Here is a 24,454-nt window from a genome sequence, read left to right on the forward strand (position 1 = left end):
CTTATTTCTGCAGCCATTACATTAGTTTTTTACTAAATACTTCTTAATGACAATAGCCATTATTCTTATCCTGTCAGTTTTACCAGATTGTTCACAAATTCCATCCCCCTGTCATATTCTCCCAAAATATCAATCTCTTACATCTGACAGCATTGAATCAAATCCTTTCATAATATACATGCTAATTATAAGTAACTTATTCAGTGTTAATATAGTAAAGCAGATCACAGAAAATTATTGTCTCAGCAATGAGAATTAAGAAACACTCCATAATACATATATGTATTATTCACATATAGATGGCACTTTTTAAAAAAGCCATTATAGATACCAGTTAACTATCATGAATCAAGTAGTTAATAATTTACATCTTTTCACCTAATGGCCCTTCTGCCTTCAGCACATTTTGGCTGACATCTGTGGGAAAAGGAAAGTGTTCTTTATCACCAGGATTTCCCAGTGCAACATGCTAAGACAAAATACAGTTCCTCCTTACACACCCAGAACCAACATGTGAAATTAAACTATGCTATTAAAAACTATTGCAGGACCATTTCCAAAAAAAAAAAGGAAAGGAAAGGAAAGGAAAGGAAACTGATCTCTGTCTTTCCACAGGAATAGTGGCTTGGCTTTCTGTTTGTTTTCATATCAGCAACCTCAGTGCAATGTGGGAAGGTAATCACCCTGCCCATTCCATATTCCTAAGTGAGAAATAGGTTTGATGGTAGCGGGTGGAGGTAAGGAGGATATCCTTGTACAGAAAATTTAAAACCCACTACCTTAGTGTATTAATGTTTGACATCCTGCCCCTCTTATATCTTCTTCTTCATGTTATAGTCTTAGATCAGTTCACTTCAAGTAGATTTCTAATGATCTAAGACAACTTGGCTATTTAAGATTGTGTTATTTTGGTTGCTTCTTTCAATGAAGCCCTAAAATCCATTTCAGTTTTAAACAACACTGTTGGTACAGTGTACCAAAAAACCCCATATGTGTTTGGTTCCTGGTTCCACTTCACTACAAGGCAGCTAGGTAAAGAATCTGCTATAGGTGGTTATGGCTTCCATCTTACAAAACAGCTAAGTTTTGCCTAATATGTAAAAAGAATCAACCAGCAAAACAAAGGCTTTTCCATTACTTAGTCCACCAGATGCATTATTCTTGGTACATTAGAAGATTAAGGGAAGTTGGTTTGAAAAAGAGGGGCAGGAAAAGAACTACTCTTGTTAGCCATAAATGTTCAGATTTCATGTTAATAGATGTGGCTTAAGAATATGAATGGTACCAAGTAGGTTAAAAAAGTGGCATAAACTATTAGGTGTTTCTCTAATCTTGGCTGTAGGGACAAAAAGAAGGCTAACAAGCTGTCTCACCTACCTGTACTTCCACTGACACAAAATGTTTTTATAGGTCTAAAGAAGCCCAATGTGTTTTTGTATTAATGTACTATATTTACTCAAATTTAAAATGACTATGAATTTAAGATGCCCCTCCCCCTCCCCAATAATTAGATTTTTATACATAGAAAATGATATATTTTATTAATTGTTATATATTTATATATGCAGTTGGGAAAGCAGTCATGGGGGAGTAGGAGGCCGGGCCCTTATCCACTTATAGTATAGATAGTAACTTCATTGCTGCATTCCCAGTTTCTTAGGAAAAGATTGAGAGTCAGGTACTACTACCGATTTTTAGCTTTGTCTTGTTGCATATCTGCATTACATTTTTCTGCGTATCTTACTTTATTCCTCTCTAAAATACTGGTAAATGCTTTTCAAAGCAGGTTGGGGGGGCGCAGAGAAGGAGAGGAGGAAGTATTTGGATAGAAGACACTGTATGTCGTTGGTCCAAACCATTATTATTATATTAAAATTGATACAGACTAGGTGCATATAATATACAATCTATGCAGTTAGGCAATATCATATACATATGGAAAGTATTGATCATTCTTGGGAGTTGGGGAGAGCACAGGGAGAAAGACTCCTTCAATATTAAAGAGCATTATATTGGACCAGTGAAAGACTCACTGCTATATACTAGCATTTCTAGACTCATGCATTGGACTTCATCCTACAAACACTCCCTCAGGCACTAAGCCCCTTTGATGAGAAAGGGATCTCTCTTGAATGCCTTCCCTTTCACAGCCCCTTTCCCTCCAACAGAGGAGAACTACAATGAGACATCATTCTACCATCTCTAGCTATGAGAGAGCTTTTGAAGATGGCGCTTTTGGCAGGATCTAATCAGGCCTCACAGTTAGTCTCTTTAAAAAAATTCTCATTCTGTAAACTGGACAACATTTATTTTAAAGTACAAAGCACACCCATTGTGAGTAAGAGAAAGGAAGAGCTTGATTTCACAGTTAAAGCTTGTGAAAGGAAAACACAGCTGCACCTGCAAAGTTTCTGTACCTCAGCATGAATGTCACACTAGCCTTCCTGAAGGCCTGGCTAGACGGCTGAGGTGCAAAATGTATTGAAAGCCCACTGTAGAGGACCTGTGAGAAAAGCAGGTCCACCATTGTTCTTCTATCTCCCAATTACATTTATTTCAACATCTTGTAAAGGACAAACTGACCAACAGGACCAGGGCTGCTGAAAACTTCCCAGCTGAGAAACTGTGGCATTTCAAGATGGGTGAAATATGGGATCTACACTGGAGAAGGCTTGTTTAGAAAGAACTTATTTGAATTTGGATCTTGTTGGGCAAGATGAAAAATAGATCTGCACTGGACAACTGGCATATCCACTTTACTTGTGCTTCTATCCCACCAGTCTGCTGGTCTTCCCCCTCAGTCAGAATGTCTTTGCAAACCTATTGGACTTGCCTTGGATTACACTGGTCTATATTGGCATAGAGGTACAAGGTTCCCAGAACAGATCGGTCTCCCTGGAGTGGGGTCACAAGAGCTCTCCAGGGAATGATGATGGTGCATCTGTTTGGAAGCATCTTTGTGGCCACAGCATATAAGAAGCCTACCAGTCCATCTTAATGCATTTTCTATTGGCATTTAGAGAGTGCAGCTCCACAGCTAAAAGCCATCCTTGCCTGGCAGGATCTTTAAAGAATGGTAATAATGCAAGCAACACCTACCCTCATGTAGTACAGCAGCCTGTATATACAAAGGAACTTAGACATCCTCCTGCATAAGTAGGCATGAATCAAGCCTGATAACTCTTTTGTGTTCTAGATTAATGTATAAAAACAAAGGTCACAGGATGTGTTTCAAGACATGGAAGACATTAAGGCCATCTCTGTATTAAGACTAGTTGAAGTTTTAGCTGAAGCTGTTATGTGAGATACTGCATTTCAGAAGCAGGCCAGAGATTTGTAAAAAGGTTTTCCCCACTTGTCCTCCACATGGGTGGTCCTCTTCAGTCTGACATACTGATATTCACTCCCCAGCCTCCCTTCTTCCCATAAAATCAGCCTTATCCCATTATAGACTTCTGTCTTCACAGTGTACATTGGGCAGTAAGCGTTCTGTAGTTTAACAGGCTGCTATTTCAAGTGCTAAACAAATAACTTAATTTAAAATTGCAACATCTGCATTTGTATACTGAAGGGCTTCCTAAAACAAGATAAAATGGGAACTAAGATTCTGATTTCAGTTATATCAGAGAGTAAGTTTCATTGAAGCTAAAAGAATTACTGCTGATTTTTCACCAGTATAGCTGTCAATCTAGCTGATTCACTTCAATTACATACTAATATTTTCTTCAAACAGATCATAAGAAAAGGAAGTTGATTGTGGCATTCCAAATATTTGCCCCCTATGAATGCTCAAAATGTGAATTCCTTCTATAGTACTGCTGAATTTCTATGAAAAAACAGCATTTTATTGTTTCTTCATTCTCAAGTCTCCATCTTTAATAGATGGGAAATTGCATGAATATCTCCCTACACTGGTCTTTTCAATTTACAAGAATAGTATTTACAATTCAAAAGAATAGCAGGAAATGTCTAATAGACTTAGCACTTGGTCTCTAGGAAACCAGAAATACCATGCTAATCACCGAGGCTATCTCACTGCACCTTAACTATATTCAAATGTTTAAGCAAGCATGAGAAGCTTTTCACTTTTCCATAGACATCAAGTTGTATGAAGAGATTTGATACAGATTTTTGAAAGCAACAGCCCAAGAATTATTAGCCTTACCAACCATTTATGTGCGTGCAAACTGTATCCTGATGTTGGTTATATATTGCATGATATAAAGCAGCTTACATTAAGATTTGTGGCTATTCAAAGAACAGTAACTGTAAACATAGCACAAGGCAGCTCCACATTGATTTTTCAGTGCCCCTCTCACAATTGTGCTCAGTTTTCATGTAGAATAGCAAAGATGAGGAAAGTTAAAGCCTCAGTGCTACAAATTCATCCTGGGATCTAAATACCAAGCTGCCTTCTTTTATTCCTATATGTTATTACCAGGGGGAGAAAAAAGGGTTCTTTTGTCAAAAAGGTCCTGTTATTTGTGCAAGCCCAGTGTTGATAGATGTAACAGATTAAACCAGTCAGTAAAAAAAGCCTGGGCTAATGTTGCACTTAAGAAATAACAGCTAGCCCTTCTCACTTAGCTGAATCCACTCTAAGAGAAAAAAAACCAAAACAATGTTGTCCCTAGAGACAAGGCATCTACCACTGAAGTCATACAGGGAGCAGATCCACTAAACTGGAACAAGCCATCTGCATACAGTCCAACCAGACTTTACCTTTCCAGCTCAAATAGCAACACAGGAACTGGAATACTAGATAAAATTATATATGACCCTCATATAGCCATTTATGTTTCACAGGCCATGGGTTTGGATAGCATCCCATAAATGATGAAGAACAAAAGAATGAAATGATGGTAGAAGGTGGGCACTCTCCTTCAATCAAAAGAATAAATATAAGATTCACCATTTCTTTTGTATGCTGCTTTTGGTAAATTGGAAGGTATAACAGGCTACAAGTTCATAGCCTAGAGCAATTAAGCAGCAGATTACAAAAATGCCCAACAAAGGGACCACAATTGGCTCAGTTAATTAGCAAGTGAGAGGAAGTTGACTGGCTGACTGGGAAACAAAAGGGAACAGGAAAAGGAAATAAGAGAGAGGATTTGGAGGTAGAGTTGTTTGTGGGTCTCTCCCAAGAAGAAAGAAGGGTGAGAATTGACCTTTGTTTGTGGTGGCTTATTTGTATTTTCTGTTATGTTTTGTGGTGTGGATTAACCTGGCATTTGAAGCTTATGTTAGTTTTGTTTCTATTTTCTACTGAGCTTTGTGGTGCAGAAGAACCCAGGACATTACATCACTTATGATGTGTACCCCAGAGAAGGGCTGTGGCTGGGGCCAGAGTACAGGAGGTAGTTCATGGGTTCAGGGACTGATTTGAGTTGGATGCTGTCAGGCTAGCCAGGTGACCTACTACAGTAGGAAAACAATGTCAGACAGACACTGCAAAGCAAGAAGCCTGACCTTACTCCTGAAGTTCTCATAAGTCTGCCTCATCACAATCTATACTAGAGATTACTCAACATATCAATTACTCTAGAGCTTAAGATTGCTTCTTCCATCCCCTCTAGCTTTACATCCAGCTTGGGCAGCTTAAAAAATTGAGCTTGATTCTCTCTTGCACAAAAGAAATGAAAAAACATTATTTCTCACTCGCATGCATGCATGCATGCATGCATGCAGCAGGTCCTTTCAATATACTCTTCCCTAGCAGTTAAAAATAGGAACAAAATGGCAAGACTGCTAGTATCAAATGATGATGGCTTTTTCTATAAAGTACTTGGTTTTACCCAACTATATATTAACCTCTCTTCTATCTTTTCTGGATTCAAATATCAAATCACAACTAAAACTACCTCCAGAAACTTAAATGAAGACTTTCCCAACACAGACTTATTTTGCTATGTTAAACTTCCACTCTAGCCAGACTTACTTGCAAAGCAAAATATTCCTTCTAGCAGCATGTTAGGCTTTTCTTCTAAACAGATGCAACCTGAACACAACCTGGTTCTCTTAGCAATAACACTTCCATTAGTCAGAGTGGTCTAGCTATTGTACATTACTGCTTTAATCAACCATGGCAACAAGAAAGCCCCACAGAGAGGAAAGACCTTCATGATTTGAGTATAGTCATAAATACCCTATACAACACCATCAAAAGAACGGTACAGCGGCTGAATAGCATTATCTCGCCGAGTTCTGAGACTGAACTGAGCAGACTAGTGGAACATCCCATAGTCCATAGGGAGCACATGAAAGCCGGACCTTAAACTGAGTCTCACTTTCCATCTCACTGTGAGATGGATATTATCTTCACTGCCTAAGCTGCTAATCCCAATGTGAATTTTATTTTGAAGTTTATGAGCACCTACATGTGTAGGAGACCTAAGTCACGAGGGGTAGTCGAGCAGTTTCCTTATCAGCCACAAGATCTTGAATCACTACAGAAGAGTCAGAATCCACCAGGGTGTTCATGCCCCCCGGATAACCAAACTTGGGGCATCTTTACACGTGCTCCAGGGTGGTGAGGTGGGTGCTTTACTTAAAGGGGCTCTAATTAAAGCACCCACAGTATCTCATATATTCAGTGCCCCACACTTCACAATGGCAGCAGGGGTGCTTTATAACTAAAGTTTGCTCAATGAGCTTTAGTTAAAGTGCCCCGCCACCATTTTGAAGCATGGGTATGTTGAATAAATGAGATGCCAGGGCTGTTGGAGCATGCTAATTGGCACACTAGAGCAGACTTGATTAATCAAGTCTGGTTTAATGCATACTAATTGATGCTCATTAGAGCAGGCATCAGGCATGTGTATAGGTGCCCTAGATGACTAGAATCAATTACCCAGACTAACATACAGACAGCTCAGCCAGTCAGAGAAGTTGCTGTATAACCTACAGTCTGCCCCTATAATTGCTGTTTTAACTCTATCTTAGAACAACAAGCTCAAACACAAGCAAGCTGCACATGTATCAAGTATAGTGGGGTTACTATATTTTCAGGTTCAAAACAGAGGAGATCTGTGGGGAGGGGGGAGAGGTATGCATGTGCCCTGCCTCTGCCCCTTACTCCTAAACCCCTGCCCCCCAGTCCTCCCAGTGCCCCTCACCCCTAACCCAGAGATCCCTGTCCCTCCAGCCATGCTACCCATGCAGCTCCTGTGTGCATGCACCCGCATGCATGTGCATGCACACATACATGAAGGTGGCCATCATAGAGGACATTCCAGTTTTCCGCTGCTCTGTCCTCTATTGATACAAAACCTGATGCCTTTTATGTCCTCTGTTTTTTCTTCAAGAGAAAAATAGAGGATATAAAGGTGTCAGGTTTTGTATCTATAGAGGACAACTGGACTGTCCTCTATGATGGCCACCCTAATGCACACGTTCTTGTCGGGGCCCGTGTGCAGAGCGTGTGACCCTCAACAGTCAATTACCTTGGCTGCTGCTCCCAGCCCAAAGCATCCAAGCTGCCTGTGTCTGGGGGAAAGCAGGGGCAAAGTAAAAACCTGGACATCTGCTCACATTTTTAAAATCCACCCAAATGCAAGGACTGGGGGCCAAAAAAGAGGACACATCTGGGAAAACCCAGATGTATGGTAACCCTAATATACCAAATTTGGAAGTAGAACACTGCATGTTAGAGACAGATGCTACCACCAATACTAACTTTGCTCTCACTGAAGAGCATAGTGAACAAGGCTGGGGACAGACAATCAAACTGACATCTGCAAAATCCAAAATTCTCTCTCTCTCAAGATATGTCATTTTATATCAGGTGATGTTTTACAGCAAACATCATACATGTAGGTAGAAGTAAAGATATTAGTGAAGTGCATTTTTGAGTGTGCAAGTATATTTACAGCCATTTCCTTATTTATAGGAAGCTGTTTACCTTTTAAAAATTGTAGTTATTCTTAGCTGAACAGCTATATACTTTATTCTGTCTTCCTTATGTACATTTTTAACAAATTGCCGTAAAATAAAGCAATCTTATTTATTGTTCTTTATACAGACATCCAAGTAATTTCTTATCGCCACTACAGCACATAATGAAAATATAGCTAATTATGAACTATGCTATATCCCAGATCCTCTACAAATGGTTTGTTATATTAGTAAATAAAATTCAAGTTTGTACTTAAATGAAGATTAGATCTGAATAATGGTTCTTTTCTTGAGCTGTTATTGTTATGTAAACAAATGTTCTTAAGTAAATCAGTAAATCCTGAGCTGGTTAACTGCTTATATAAATATGTATGTGCAACTCAAAAAGGAAGGAAGCCATGTCAAGTACCCAACCTTCACTTTGAAAAATAATATGTTACAACATTATTATGTATTGTAAAACATTGCTAGCTTCCAATGAAATATTGTATCTATACTACAAAGGAACACAACTTAGGCTAAGCTTCAACTGCAGACATTCTTTATGGGGGTTGTGATTTATTTCTTGTTGGCAAAGAACTAAGTAATTTAACATGACTTTGTATTTGTTCGGATACAGGGAAACAACTTGAGCAAACACTTATACAGTATGCCAAAATCTCACTTTTATAAAGGTCATTGTAGTGTGACCTTGAAGCCTACGAAGTTCACACACAGTAAAATTATGCTCCTGTTTAAGATAATAATAATTAACAAAAGAGAAACCTTTCATTCTTTCACAGTAATTTTCAACAGAAGTCAATGTATTTTTGCGAAGATCAGTATTCTTACCCCAGTCTGCTATGGTAAATTGCTGTATTATAAGTCTGACATGTATTTTTATGTCAGATTTTATAATTTATTCTGCCTGTCTACATTCTTTTTCTGAAAAACTTTACATGTCTTATTAGTTTCTATCTGGCAACATTTAAAATTATTGAAATATAACAAATAGTATGTGATTCCCTAACTCTAATTATCAAAATGTTCAGAAGCCTTCACTAATTTTGGAATCTCACCTTGAGACTAGAGCTGCATCACAGATGGTTTTCTCATCCTAGGAAAATTTTCCAGGTTTTGTTTAAAAATAAATAAATAAATAAATAAAAAAAAAAATCCCATCTTAAATAAGAAAGAAATGCCTGAATCTTTCAGTGGGTTTGACCTGAAAGCACCTTTCTTTTCAAACATAGAAATTTTCAAAATGTCCTTTTTATAAGCTTGAATTTCAACAATATTTTTTTAAATGGGAAGTTTGCCAGAATGGATTCTTCCCTAAATACTTTGGCAAATGTACATTTTTAATAGGAAAAACTGTATAGAAAACTTTCTAACCATTTTTTATCTTCAGGATATGTTGGGGCCTGATCTGCAGAAATAACGAGTATAGTACCCAGGAACTTCAGTGGGGGTTACTAGTACTCAGTACCTCCAGAACACAGGGCCTGAACACTTAAGTTTTCAGAATTGTTAATTTGCTATCCAAAAAAATAGAAAACGTAATGACTTCATGTTCTACACAGTCCATGGCTGTTTTTTAAATCAACAAAAGAGTAACTACTAGTTAAGGCATGTTTGTGAAACTAGCTCAACATCTGAAAGCTCCATACTGTGTCAAGGGAAATCTTTGTTCACACAATCATCTCCTAAATGCTTCCTGGAGATATTGGACCAGGTTCCCACAAAATGATTGAGGTCACATCAGGAAACAAAACAGAATTATATGTTTCCACATTAAGATCTGTAAGAGAAAGTCAAACAGATGGTTTTAATGGATATTTCCAAAGCCTGTAATTCACACAGTGAATAGCAAAATCCCTTTCCCAGTCTCTATAAATATGTACAACTCAATAAGCCAAAGCACCAGAATGATTCTTCACCACAGTGGGGCTGGTTCAGACAAATCTACCAGAGGGATGGGGCCATACTCAGACCCTGCTCCAACCTGCTATGATACCAATCCTGAGATAAAGACAACAGAATTCCTTTGGTTTCCACCTACAGTCCCCAGCTTGAATACCTCAGACACATCACTGATGCTCTCCAACCCTTCCTGGAAAATGATGGCCATCTCAAATCATCCACAGACTGGATTCTGTTAAATAAACCAGGGATGCTTAACCTCCAGCCCATGTTCCAAATGCAGCCCATGGAGCCTCAGGTATCCAGCCCATGAGGCTCCCCACAGAGAGGGAGATTTGGCAGTGGAGGATCTCTGGCAATAATATGGCCACCTTGCTATCAAATTCCCAAAGCCCTGAACAGCAGGCTGCGGCCAGGCCATGCACCTACCCCCAGGCTGGATGGGGCCAGGCCACACCTCCTTCTCACTGTGGGTCTGGGCCACATCCCCATTCTCCCCCAGGGCTGGGTTGGAGCCAAGTCCTCCCCCCTGCCCTGTCTTGTGGGTCTGGGTTGGGTCTGGGCCACATCTCCTCCCATGCGACTGAGTTGGGTCTGGGCCACATCTTCTCCCCCCCCCCCATGGGGTTGGGTTGGAGTTGGCCATGCCCCTTTCCCCTATGAGGCCAGGTCACATTCTCTCCCTTCCCCCACATAGAGCTAGGTTAGAGCCAGGCTGCCCCTTGTTCCCCTCTGCATGGCTAGATTGGGCTCTGCCTCACCCACCCAGTGCCAGATTGGGACCACCAGCTGGATCTGTCCCATGAATGGTCTGAGCACCACCCATCCAGCCTGCCTGCCAAAAAGGTGGAATGCTGCTGGTCTAAACAGAGACTATGGATTCTTGTCCTATTACCTAGATTAGCTTTTATAACTCATTGCTGGATACAAGGCTTAAATGCTTTGTTTTTCTTTCTCCTACCCCCCCTACTCTCAGTAGTGCCCCTTTTCCTGTCCCCTTCCCCATAGGTGGATGGAGAAACAATTATTTGGGGGGGGTCTGAGTTTGTGCATGCACCCCTCCTCCTCCCCCCACCCAACAGGTATGTTTGTGGGGGAAGGGCTGTGGGAGGAGCAGAATGAGGGAGGGAGTGGGGCACCAGCAGCTGTAGGGGCTGGGGTGAATGGGGGCCCTGGCTGGGCCGGGTTTCTGGGACATTCGGAGTCTGGGCAGCTTGTCCAGGGACACCGGGGGGGGGGGTTCTACCACTGTGTGCACCCTGGGGAAGGCCTGGGGGACACAGGCTTCCTGGATCTGTGCATGGGGCAGAGGTGGCTGCCATTGCATGCAGTGCTTTGTGCCCTGCTGCAGCTACCGCTGCCTCAAGGGCCACATGACACCACGTGTGTCCTGCCACTGGGTGGGCAGGGTACCCAGTGCAGTCCAGCAGTGGCAGGCATGTGGCACTGTACTGCTCCCCAGAGTAACTGCCGTAGGGTCAAAGCACAGTGTGCAGCAGTAGCTACCTCCATCCCACACATCAAGGGGGCACGTGCTCCCCAGGCCTCCGCCGGGGTGCATACAGCAGTGGGAATACCCTGTACCCCTGGACAAGCTGCCCAGGCTCCGATTGTCCCATCCAGTCCCATGTGGCTGGGGTCCCATTCACCCTAGCCCCTGTCCCTGCCTGTGCCCTGCTCCCTCCCTCACCACAAGGGCCTCAGTCTGCACCCCCATCCTCTCATGTCCGTTCCCCTTCACAGAATTGACTAGTACTTGCCTGCCATGCTGGGCAGCCAGTGATCCACACACCCAGCTGTGGTCCTTGCTGCATGTGCGCCCCTCCCCACCGCTGCTGCAGCTGTCCAGAGCCCATGGCTGGGCTGCCTTATGACCCTACCCATTACCCTGCATTTGGGGAGGGGGCTGAGTCCCATTACCCCCTGGCTTTCACTGCCTGTGCCCTTCCCTACTTTTTGTATTGTAATATTGCTTCCGATTTAGCACCTCTGCTTCCTGACGTCTTTTCTCAGCATCTGATGGAGCAAGCCCCCTGCTTATGGTAATTTATGCTATACATCTCTTATTTGGTCTATAAAGGTACAAGTCTACCCTGCCTTCTGCCTACCAGCATATGGCAGAGCTGGGTTCTGATCAATGCAGCTGTGCAAAGAAGTGTTTTCAAGAAGTTGGTATAGCCACTGGAATCTTTACAAGGCCTATGAGCTGCAGAGACAATCATGAATTTGCTACTTCACAACCTGAAGAGGACATGCATTATGGACATAAAGGCTTTTCTCAACACTTATGCAAGACAAAGAAGCCAAAACCTAGCTACAAATGCCCAGCAGAAAATTCCTCTGTTGAAAGGTAATTCCTTGTTACTTCGTCTACACCTTTGTTGGGCTTTCTCAGTGGTTTGGGGCAGAGGGTATTGAAGATCATTGTTCTGCTGCAGGAATCTCAAGTACTCTAAACAGTGAAGGCAGGCAAGTTCTTTGGTAAAACAGTTATTTCACTCTTAGAGTTATTTCACTGTTAAGTGGCCTGGCAGGAGCATTAAGTCTCTGTGTGTAAAGACTAAGAGAACAAACAGGTGCCTCTTTCAGCTTTAAGGCCATTTTACTGAACAACAGTGTAAGGGATGGGTCAGCAACCTATGGTCCACAGGCTGGATCCAACCCATAGAGAAATTTTATCTGGCCTGCAAAGCCTGGAGGTTGGCCACAAATCAGTGGTAGGGGGCTTCACATGGGCAGCAATAGCAGGTGGACAATGCAGAAAAGCAGCTGAAATATTACATGGCTAAGAAGAGCCAGCCTGCCTCAGACAAAAGTTGTATCATTTTAGCCCACCAATTCTCAAAAGGTTGCTTTAAGCCAGACTGGCAACACTTGTGGGTCAATCTAATGCATGGCAAACAATAAACATCAGCCCTGGTTTGCAAAATTCATCAGTCTAGTTTTTAAAAAATTACAAATGCTTCAGGATTATGGGTCAAGCACAGTTGAAAATAAATTGGATTTACTATACCCCCTTTCAGTGATAGGAGCTATTTTCAAAGAAAAGTAGCCTTAGTCATGGAGTTTATACTAAAATTTATATAAGCTGTGTCACTGAACCCTTTGTCTTATTATGACCAACCTTAAATCTTAACAGGAACCATGTATTTGCATCAGTAAGCACTGGGTAGCTTTCTATTAATCCATGCAAAATTTTTAAATTCATATTGGGAGTTTTCATTCAGTGAGCAGGCTGTTTCCAGAAGGCTGGAAACAGGAAGAGCTGGAAGACAACACTATTTGATGGAGCTCTTTTTTTAGAACATCTGAGAGTGGAGATTCGACTGTGGAATTAAAGAATGTCCACCCAGAATTGAAAGACAGAGGCCATGAACTTGTATTTCTAATGCTAAGAATGTTTGTGAAATTAGGGAGTTGAAGCAGATGAGTCCTCTGGCCAGGGGGCCCTAGAGGGCTGCTCCTTGGATCACTCCCACCCTTAGGGGAGCCCATTAATTTACAACCTGCCTTCTCCCTTGCCTGAGAAGGGGCAGGCTGTCAAGTGGCAGTTGGCACTTGCCCTATAGGACTGAAAGGGTTGAAAACTGCTTTCTCCACCCCCTTCAACTTCCAATCCCTATTTCCTGCACTGACTGGGGTCACCTTCTGGGTGACCTGGAGGAATGCATGGGGCAGGAGCCCTGGGAGAGCTCCAGCTGCAAGGGGAGAATGTTCCCCCTGTATCAATCAGCTGATTGGCAGGATGAGCAAGACCGTGGGGGAAATTGTCCTATGGTGGGAACCATCCTATAGGTCTGGAAGGATTCCAGTTACCAGAGAATGACCCTGCTCAATACCCTCTTCCCAATAACCTGGGTGGGGTTACCAGGGCAGGAGAGAGAGGCATTGCAGCTGGACCCATCTCACCATGAGACAGATTCAGTTCCCACCTGTGCCCAGACCTGCTCCTGGGTGTGTAGCAGATGGCTGAGGCTGCTTCCAGCCTGGGGGTATACCACCTCTTGCATAGACCCAAGATGATCTTGTTTTTTTCAGAGTGGGAGAGCACTGGCCTCTATAGCAGCATCCCCACAGGGGTCTCTTAGTTTGCCTTAGCAGGAAGCCAGTGCTCTCCCTTCCTTTTCCTCCCTTGGAAGTAGGGAAGGAGAGAGAGCAAAGGACTGAGGGATACTGATGATATTCAACACTCAAGAGATGCATACAACCATTCAAATTAGCACAGGCGAGCAGAGATCTTCCTGGAGATATCTGGAGATCCCTTCTAGCCCTACTTTTCCATGATTCTGTAATTATCTTACACTATGTGAATGGGCAATTAAGCCATTTCTTCACTGTGATTCTAAAATATTATAATGTAGAAAAGATTCAGGCTGAAGGATTAATTTCTGGTAATGTCTAACTCCAAATCTATTAGTAATGTTTTTAATACTTAGAAATACCTCAGCTGTGGAAGCTTGTAAAAGGTACTGATCATTGACCAGCGAGAGGAGGTATTTTACTAATGCATTCACATTTTCCCCATCCTGAATACCACCACTCTATAATGTATTGTTGAAATGTTTTCTAGAGCTCGGCTAATCCATAATCAGATAAGCAGCTTGGAGCAAGTAAAATCTGAAGTAAATCTAAATCCTATTGGCTAAATTCACCTGATGACAGAAATAGATAAATAAAAGGAAACAACAGAATATAACCATGAAAAAACAAGATAAGCATATGTTAGAAACATAATGCTGAACACTAAATCCTGATGATTTTACAAGTGTAGTCTTCTGCACAACTGAAGTAATTTTTATTATAACATTAAAAAGGCAAGGATTTGTTTTCTTACTATGCTGTACTTAGCTTGTTTTGGTCAGACTTTACACAGAAAAGTCTTGCATTCAAAAGATTGCCTAACTTTAACCCAAATATACAGTTGGTCCAGTAAAAGATATCACTTGAAGAAATCCTTGCCTCTTGCATAAATTCTAGGCTACAACATTTTGCACTCTGCTCTTTTTCAACCATAGCCTGAAATAAATTTTCAAAACATTTCTGTAATCCAAATTTCTGATAAAAAGCCCCAAATATAAAATAAATTTACATAACTGGGCTAATATGCTGAGTTGTAAGAGGCAATAGCACATAAAGGAAGACATGGTTGCTAGCCCACAAAGCTTTTGAAGCAGTATAGCAAAAAAGATGGAGAAATGGCTACGCTGTATTAACCTGCTATTCAAAGCCCAATTACCAAACGTGTCTGGTAAGTTTAACATAATTTATGTATCATGAGGAATGTTTTAAATTCTCATACTGTTGTCACACGGGAGACCACTTATTCAGGGTCACAATCGTTCCCAGTCATTTTCCAATCTGTTAATTAATAATTTCTCTGTCTGGAGTTGTCAGTGGTCTCTAGGGCATGTCTATTACATCTATATTGCATCACAGCAACTTCACCCTGCCATACCCAATACATTTTAGTGCAATTTGCTTTTGTTCTTAAGGATAAGTATATACTGTATTTGAGATAAGCATATAAACATGTGGTGGCCTAATATTAGAAATGAATAGTTTCTGGTATTTTTAGATGACTGTCAAACAATGAGCAGAGAGGGGCAATTAATCATGTTAGTCTAAAGTCACTCAGAAGGCAGGGTAGATAATGCACCTTTATAGATTAACTAACTAATGCTTTCTATATATAATCTTATTTAGTTAGCCTATAAAAGTGTATACCTACTCTGTCTTCTGTCAAACAATAAGCCAACATAGTCTTTGGAAAGTTAAAACAGTTTTTCAGCAAACAGTTTAGAAACCAATGTGATTCCCTTACCATGTACACATTACTTGAAAATGTCACTGTCTGTGCTTCTCCTCCAAAGAGTGATTTTTAAGAACTAAATCAAATACTATCTATTGTTTTCATGAAAAATATAATTTTTGAACTTCTTGAAAACTAAAGTAATTTATATTTTCTTGCTTACATATCCTATTAAGAGAGTCAAAGATAATAGTACCATATTCAGGATAGAAACATTTTAGTCAGTGTTCATTTAGGTAAAATATCTTAAATTGATCAACTACAAGCTAGTTAAGGAAAACAAGAAAATTTGTTTAGTAACCAAGTTTTATATTTGCAGGAAAAAAATTGTTCACTATTCCAAGTAAAAAACAACCAAACCCCAAAACGTTCAGCCTTATTCAAAGTATATGATATATTATGCAGATTTAAAAAACAAAATCTGTGGGCTGAAAGAATGGAAAAATAAATGTATGGCGACCACATATTTTAAAATGTTCCCATAAAAAAGAGAGATCTGTAGCCTCATGCCAAATTCATAGCATACTTGAATGACTCTTATAAAGATATGTTACAAGTACAACAATTGATAAGGCTGCTTGAAATCAGACACCTGTTTAATTTCAGTACATGAAGAATTCATATAGCAGTTTGCTGGATTACATAAAATTTTGTCTCAACCAAGTATATGCTGCAAATACGTATATGTACAATAGGGCAAACGGCATTATAGATGTTTCATGCATAGACTCTAGGACTATGTAGCAAACTTCAGGAGGGTACACAAGAAGGAGAAATGGGAAAGCAGAGGAAGGGAAACAATTCTATATTATCTCTTACTGTTTTGTAGAGTTTACAGTGGGGTTGTAATGAAGAGGTGTTAAAGACTTACAGCAATGTAGGTGTGGAAGGGACCTTAGGAGGCCATCTAGCTCAACCTTCCACCTACTTCAAACCATCCTAGACAAGTGTTTGTCCACCTATTCCTACAAACTTTAGGAACAACTCTCACGCTCAATAACCAGGCATAATGCTTGAAACGTCAAATGCGCCGTCTTTTTTTCAAAACCATAACAAAAAATCACTGATACACAGCAGTATACAAACTTAAGAAGAGGTATATAGTCTCCCAAGAGTTTGAGAATTGCCTTAACTATGCTTGAAATGAAAAATATTAGCTATGACTTGGCAAGTATGCATTGTGTAAGCTGGATACTTTGTTAGTTTATTGCCAATGGAACATTCAGATTTCTATTTTTCATGTTTTTCTTGTAAATGTATGACATCCATTTCCTTGACAACTGGTAATAAATAAATAAGTTGAAGATATAAGAATATACCAAATACTTTAGGAGGTGACAAATCACATGGGAGATTAAGAAGATCCAAAGTGGCAGAGTTGAGCCTGAGGCACAGTTGTATTTTTCCATTTTTTAAGGGGGAAATAACATTAAGACTTTAAAATCCACAGGAGGAGAATAAGGGAGGTGGGAAATAAACCTCATTTCTTAGGTCACATTGTCTAGACCAACTAGGTTAAAGATTACAGAAGAATAACAGAACATTTGTTTTAAGTGTATGTATGAAGAACTGAGACGGTCTGTGTTGGAAGGATTTGAGAAGCTGACTTGAGTCTAACCCCCACCCCCACCCCCAGTTTCATAAACAGCTTTGAACAGAAAATAAGCTGATAATTAGAGTCTCTGTACAAAAATTCTTAGCCATTTTCAGCATGTGTAACAACAACTGGACATCCCCCCCCATGCCCCTGCCCCTATAAAACAAGCATAATTAAAGGGTGACCAAATTAGAGCACATTATATAGCTAATGAACAACTGTCTTCTACTTATCTCAAAAACAAAAGTGGCTCTACTTTGACACGGCAATCTGTAAGTAATGTATATGCACATTATGACTCATAATTTACTCCTTGTTATTTATCTTATTTTCTACATGAAGATGCCTCAAAAAGTGGGATAATTTTTCAAAGTTCACTTGCATGATAAAAATATCTTTAGTTCAAAAATAACTTGCAGAGATTAGTGACTTTTTGTTGGAGGAATAAATCTCTATTAATTACTTAAACAACTTTACTTGTTTTTATTTACAACCTAAAACTGTATTTTGAAAAGGAGAGGGGAAAAAAAGAAAAAAAATCAATTACTATTTTATGCAAAGTTTGTGTAAATGTCTATAACATTTTGATCATCCATAGAATTCTGAACATGTTCATAGGTATGTTAACTGATAAAGAGCTGCAGTGTTAAGCTTAGTAAACTGAAAATTTTCATTCCTAAGTGCTACCAATCTGCCAGTAGCACTTAGAAGTGGGAGTATCTAATAGTTAAACATAAGCATTTAACAAGATGCCAATAGAATAGAATATGCACACGCTGACTCCAAATGCTGCATTTACACATGGTTACTAGATCTCATAGCATCCTTTCTGTACACAGCTAGACATTCAACCTCAAATGAGTGAGGATGTTCTACAGGCATATCACCTGAAAAAGTGAGGATATCCTACAGGTTTAAGTGTCCATATGCTTGTGAAAACGAGGAGTTTTTATATTCAGTACGTATACACACAAATGCTGTGGATACAACTTAAGTCTGTAAAATTTCACCCATTAGGCCAAATTCAGAAATGATACAACAGTTTAAGTTACATATCAAGTAAGTGTCAATTAGTGTACTTTCTTATAGGTGTGGAGAGAGAAAGATTGTAACAAGGCAACTAAGAAGTCATCTGCACTTTAACCTTATGTACCCATAAACCTTCCCATTGACTGTTTGTGGGCTACCATACAGCCTCTTTTCCCCTTGACATTAAAATTACATCATCTTGTTCTGCTCACCATAATACTTATATTTCCATTTTCACCACCGCTGAATACGTTTTTAGCTACAAGTAGTTTTATCATCACTTTCTAAACCTTCCCTCCCAGAAAACTCTACTTTCAAATTGCTTCCATTTTATTTGGTCAGAAACTCCTCCTCCTGTGTTCAGTTGTTTGTTCTTTGGGACTTCATCTCTCCCTGTTCATTGTGTACAGGTTATCCCTGGACATTATCCCCTCCTTCACTATAACTGACTTTTATTAGTAGATGTTAAGAGTTATGAACCAAAAAGATGACAAAGCCAGTAGGGAAATACAGAGCGTCCAAGCAAGGAACTAACATAAGATGGATGGGGGTGAGGAGGTGAACACAACTAAGTTACAGAAAATACAATGTTAGCCAACTAAGCCTTGAGTGAGTGGGAGGGGGGTCATGATGCTGAGGGAGAAAGAAGATAAATACACACAAGCCCATATAATGGTCCACAATGGTAGAGGAAGTACTTTGAAGAGAGAGTTTCTCAGTCTATATAGAGTCTCCACCCAGGGGTCCTCTTCGGGTGGACCGGGGTGGTCTGCTGTTGAAGAGTCCTCTTGAAGTCCATCAGGTGCAGAGCGAGGTTCAGGCAGTCCCCTCTGGGTCTGGTCTGGTGGCAGTCGGTGTGGCAGAGTGGGTGTATTGGCATTGGCCGGTGATGTGCTCTATGTAGATGTCACGGGACATCTGCAACTAAAGCCAGACTTCAAATTTAAGTGGACCAACAAAACAGTTTTGCATCTCTGTAGGCACGTCTACACATGCATTTCTCTTGCCTAAGTTTACTCTGATGTAAAGTACTCTGGAGTAAGCGCTTTCAGGCAGGCGTCTACACATAAAGGGATTAGGGAGAAGATTTGCACTAGGTTTCCTGCAGCCCTGCAATGAGCCTCTGCTGCCACCGGGGGGGAGCTCTAGGCTGGCAGGGAGCAAGAAAAGTAAGACTAAGACCAAATGAAGGGAAGTGAGTAGAGCTGTTTGAGGTAAGAAAATACCAATTTACAGTAAAATCTCTGCTATCTGGTATTTAACCAACCTGAATACTTCATTAACTGGAGTTTTCCACCAGCCAGCTAGCCGGCCAGATGCAAGCAGAGGGAGAGGGAAAATATCACACGTGACAGCTACCGCCACCACTGGCTGCCCTGCACTGTCTCCGCTCCACATACAGCCACCGCCCCCTCCCCAGGTCTGCCAGTCAGACACAGTGGGGGTCAGGGGGAAGTTCATATACAGCAGCCGCCGCCACCTACCACCCTGCACTCCCACTGCTCCACAAGCAGCTTCCCCCTAGCTCCACGTTATCTGAAAACCCTGCTGGGTTATTTCAGATAACCATTGTTTTTATGTAACTAGCAATCCCCTTATTACCCCAGGGATGCCAGATAACAGGGATTTTACTGTATTTATATGGGGCAAAAATCAACATGATAGTGACAAAGCCAGTGCTATTACGTGGCTCACAGTGTTGAGCAATAAAGAAACAACTGTTTATGATGAGTGCGAGATGGATGAGGGTACTGTGGTGATTTTATGGAGTCAGTAAGAAAGATCATGTGAGAAACAAAGAGATGTGTCAACAGAAATATGTTACATTAATAGTGAAAACCTACCTGCCCAAACTACAGTTTAGGCATGTAGGCAGAAGACCTGAAGACAACATGGAAAAGAAAGTCTGAGCCATGAGAGTCGGGGGCAGAAAAAAGAGGGAAGACCCAAAAAGATGTAGCATGAGTGTCTAAAACAGGACCTGAGAACTTGATGGCAACGGACAATAACTTCTGGAGAATGAGGATGCAAAATGGGGATCCCATCAAGTGGGGGACTAGTTCAGAAGAAGATGACCCAAAGTAGAAAATTAAAGTTCCTGGTCTCATGCTTATATACCCTGTATTAACAGTCTTTACCTCATCTTCCCAGCCACTGATTCACATTAGAAACAAGCTTATTCCTTTCAGCTAATGGACACAGATGAAGAGCCACAAAAGTTTATAGGTGCCTACATCACAACTCAATCAGTTAGCTCAAGTAGTGGATTGAGGCCCTGACTTCACTCCTGTCAATGATCCATCCAGCTGTTTATTTCAAGTCAATGTTTTATTCTGACAAAAAATATTTCATTCCAATTTCAGCTTCTAAATCTTTTATGTATTATAAATTTTTATGTTAGTATTTATTATTAGTTGAGGTAGACATTCAGAATGTAGTATTTCAAGAGTCAAAGCAGAACATTTGGCTTTATCAAAATACTGTATTTTCAAATTATTCTTCCCAAACAAACTTTCATCAACATCATCTCTTCTGCAAATGTTTCATCTTCAAAAACTGGCTTTTGAGAGCAGAACATACCATTGGACACTTTCTGACAGCATATATAACACAGGTACACATAAATATAAATGCACTCTTGCAAACAAGGTTAATCCATTTCAGAGTGAAAACCCTTACATGATTCAGTAATACAAAATGAACCCTTTTGAGATGCAGAAGCACATAATTCACATCAACCAAGATTCCTGAAATGCACTTTCTAAGAATCTAAACGTGGTCTATGAGAACAGTGAACACTACCCTAATAGCTTAAAGGGTCATTGTGCTGATATTGCCCTTAGGAGCCATCATCTTGACTTTGCATACTTGCACTGATCCACAATATTCAGTTCAGTTATTTGATAAACTGTCTAGTATTACAAGACTTGTGTTTATGTATGGGACAAAGAAAAGTAAAGAAATACCTGTAATAATGGAAAGTTTTTAGCAAAGGGAGCTAAAACAAAAATGCAATCCAACATTAAAAATATGTTGGATTGCATTTTAGTTTTAGTTGATGGAAACGTGCACTATTCCCATTCTGTAACTAGAATTCTAGTAGCCTAATATATACAAAACAGCTATCAATATTTTTCAATCCATGTAGCAATTATGGCATTACAAACTTAGGTATTATTGCTATATGGATATGGATATATTGCATAAATATATTTTATTTTCAGAAAGTAACAGCATTTATTTCTAGCTCTGGTTGTTCATAGGTTGTATTTCATTTAAAAATAAAGAAATCAATCTAAAGTAAGATTAGATAGCATGAAAATAGTCTCAGCAGGCTGATATTGAAGCATTAGTGACTGTTTTTTAAAAAAAGGCAACAAAGGCTTGGTATGCGGTATTATAAATTACTCTTTTGTGTGAAAAGCCAAGGACTGATTATACATATAGCTTCAACAATCTTCCCCAGATGACAATTTTTGAGTATTCCAGACATACTAAAAGAAAATTGATAAATGAGTGTGGCAGTGACTGTATGGGAACCTGTATGTTTTCTCTTTATTGGATTAACAGGCCAGCTATAGCCTATTAGCATGTGTAATGCTCCGAAACACTAAATCACTACTAAAATCGCTAAATCTGATGCATTTTAACTACAACTCTCAAATAAACAAAAGGCTTCCTTAACATGACAGCTACAAGTATTAACTGGAAAATAAGAGTCTCCAGGTCCATATGGCTAAAAACAGACAGACAAAAAGCCCAAGACTAAATCGATTTAATCTTCACAGATTAGTTCAAGGTGCATAGATTGAACTGGTAAGCAAGTGAACAGACATTCACTTTTGATTTTGAAAATGCAGTCAATATGCTTGCAGTGGCCCAGGCTGGAAGCTAGAGCTGCTAGAGCATGCCTTCTTGCTTGGCTGGAGCAGATAGCTTGGGCCAAAGCTATCCCACCCACCTTGCAAGGGGGACTTTGTGAGGGTGGTGCATCCTGGGGTGTGGGGGACTGTGAGTTAACTTGAAGCTGGAGGGGATCTAAGACAGAAGTTCAATAAAGTGATTTAAACTAAACTACATCCATCCAGATTTATCTTAAACCGGTTTTGGTTAAAGTGGTTTATGTGCGCTGAATCCCAGGATGACATTCTCCTGTTGTACTTGGACCTGGTGAGGCCACAGCTGGAGTCTGCGTCAAGTTTTGGGCTCCGCAATTCAAAAAGGATGTGGAGAAGCTTGAGAGAATGCAGAGGAGAGCCACACACATGATCAGAGGTCAGGAAAATGACCTTATGAGGACAGGCTGACAGCCATGGGACTCTTCAACCTGGAAAAGCGCAGGCTCAAGAGCTATATGGTGGCCACCTATAAGTTTATCAGGGGTGTTCACCAGGATCTGGGGGAATGTCTGTTCACTAGAGCACCCCAAGGGATGACAAGATCAAATGGTCACAAACTCTGCTGTGACCAATTCAGGCTGGACATAAGGAAGAACTTCTTTACTGTCCAAGCCCCAAAACTCTGGAATAGTTTGGAGGTGATTCGAGCACCCACTTTGAACGCCTTCAAGACACATTTGGAAGTTGATCTTGCTGGGATCCTATGATCCCTGCTGACTTCCTTCCCCTGGGGCAGGGGGCTGGAGTCAGTAATCCTTTGGGGTCCCTTCCAGCCCAAATGTCTATGAAATCTATGAAACTTCTGGGCTAGGGACAGAAGTTACACATAAACTGGTTTAAGTGATCAGAAACCGGTTTAAACCTGTAACAGGACATCCGTTCAGTGCACATAAACCAGTTTCAAAATGGCCAAAACTGGTTTAAGATAAATTTGGTTGAATATAGTATCAGACTTAACTGATTTGGGTCAAACTGGTTTATGGAACTTATGTCCCAGACCCCTTCCTGGTTTAAGTTAAACCAGAGTCCTCCAGCATTCCAGCAGGGCTGGGCTGTTCTCTCTGCTTAAGGCAAAGTGGGCAGGCAGGGGTGGGAAGGAGAGGGAAGAGTGGCCCTCTGGGGCCAGGTGCCAGAGCTGTGTGCCTGAATTGCTCCTGGCTGTCACAGAGCCACTGCAACAGGCAGGGCTCTCCCCCTCCTCCTCCTCCTCCTCCCCTGACACAGGGGTCTGGCCATGTCTCCATCTGGCCATGCTCCCTCTTCCCTCATCCTCTGAACCCTGCAGACCAAGTTGGGGGGTTTAAACCCCTCCCAAATTATACTCTGGCCTCCTGAGACCTGACCACAGCCCCACTCAGCTCAGCTTCCCTGTTGTTGTAGTGCCCCTGGGCTTCTAGCCTGAGTTATTGCAGGCATGTGTCGGCAGTTCCAGAATGAAAAGTAAATGTCTATCCACTTGCAAATTGGTTCAATCTCTGTAGGTTAGGCTAAACTGAAAAGATTTGATCAATTCAGGCTTGGACTTTTTGAATGTCTATCCCTAGGCCTGCTGTGTTACAGATTTGAACCAGTTTCCAATCACTTATACCAATTTATGTGTAATTTCTGTCCCTAATCTATGAGAAAGAAGGACCAGCAATGGACAGACAATCTTTATCAATGGACTTGATTTCCCCAAGAGATCAGCCATTTTCCTTTTCCAGCACAGAGAAGAATGTGTGTTCCTATCATCATATTTCACCCTGGTGACGGAATGAATACTTAGCCAGATAGGTTTCAAAAAGGCACACCGGCAAATCAGTTGTACAGATAATTATACACACCAGTTAGGAAAAAATCATTTGCCAGGAGAACCTAGAGTTACATTGTTCCACAACATCACTAAAGTGCTAAGTAAAGACAAATTAAATACCAGGGGTAGGAACAGATATTACACCTAAACTTGTTTAAGTGATCAGAAACTGTTTAAACCTGTAACACAACAAATGTTAAGTGCACATGAACTAGTTTGAAAATGGCTGAAACCAGTTCAAGATAAACCTGGTTGAATGTAGTATCAAACTTAACTGATGTGGCTCAAATGGTTTATGCAATCTGTCCCAGACCCCTTGCTGGTTTAAGATGAACCAGACACCCCCAACATCCCGGCATGCTTTCTGGGCTGGATGGGGCTTTCTGCTTCACAGCAGGGCTAGCTCCTTCCCTCTGTCCCTGGCTGCAGCTCCAGAGACTGCAGGCTGCTTCCTCCCTCTCGTCACCACTCTCTGATAAGCAGGAATTCCCCCCTTCCCTTTGCCTTGCTGAGGTGGTGTCTATTAGCTAGCA

The sequence above is a fragment of the Crocodylus siamensis genome, chromosome 2 (assembly GCF_052110815.1).
Source record: "Crocodylus siamensis isolate JL-2025a chromosome 2, ASM5211081v1, whole genome shotgun sequence".
NCBI lineage: Eukaryota > Metazoa > Chordata > Crocodylia > Crocodylidae > Crocodylus > Crocodylus siamensis.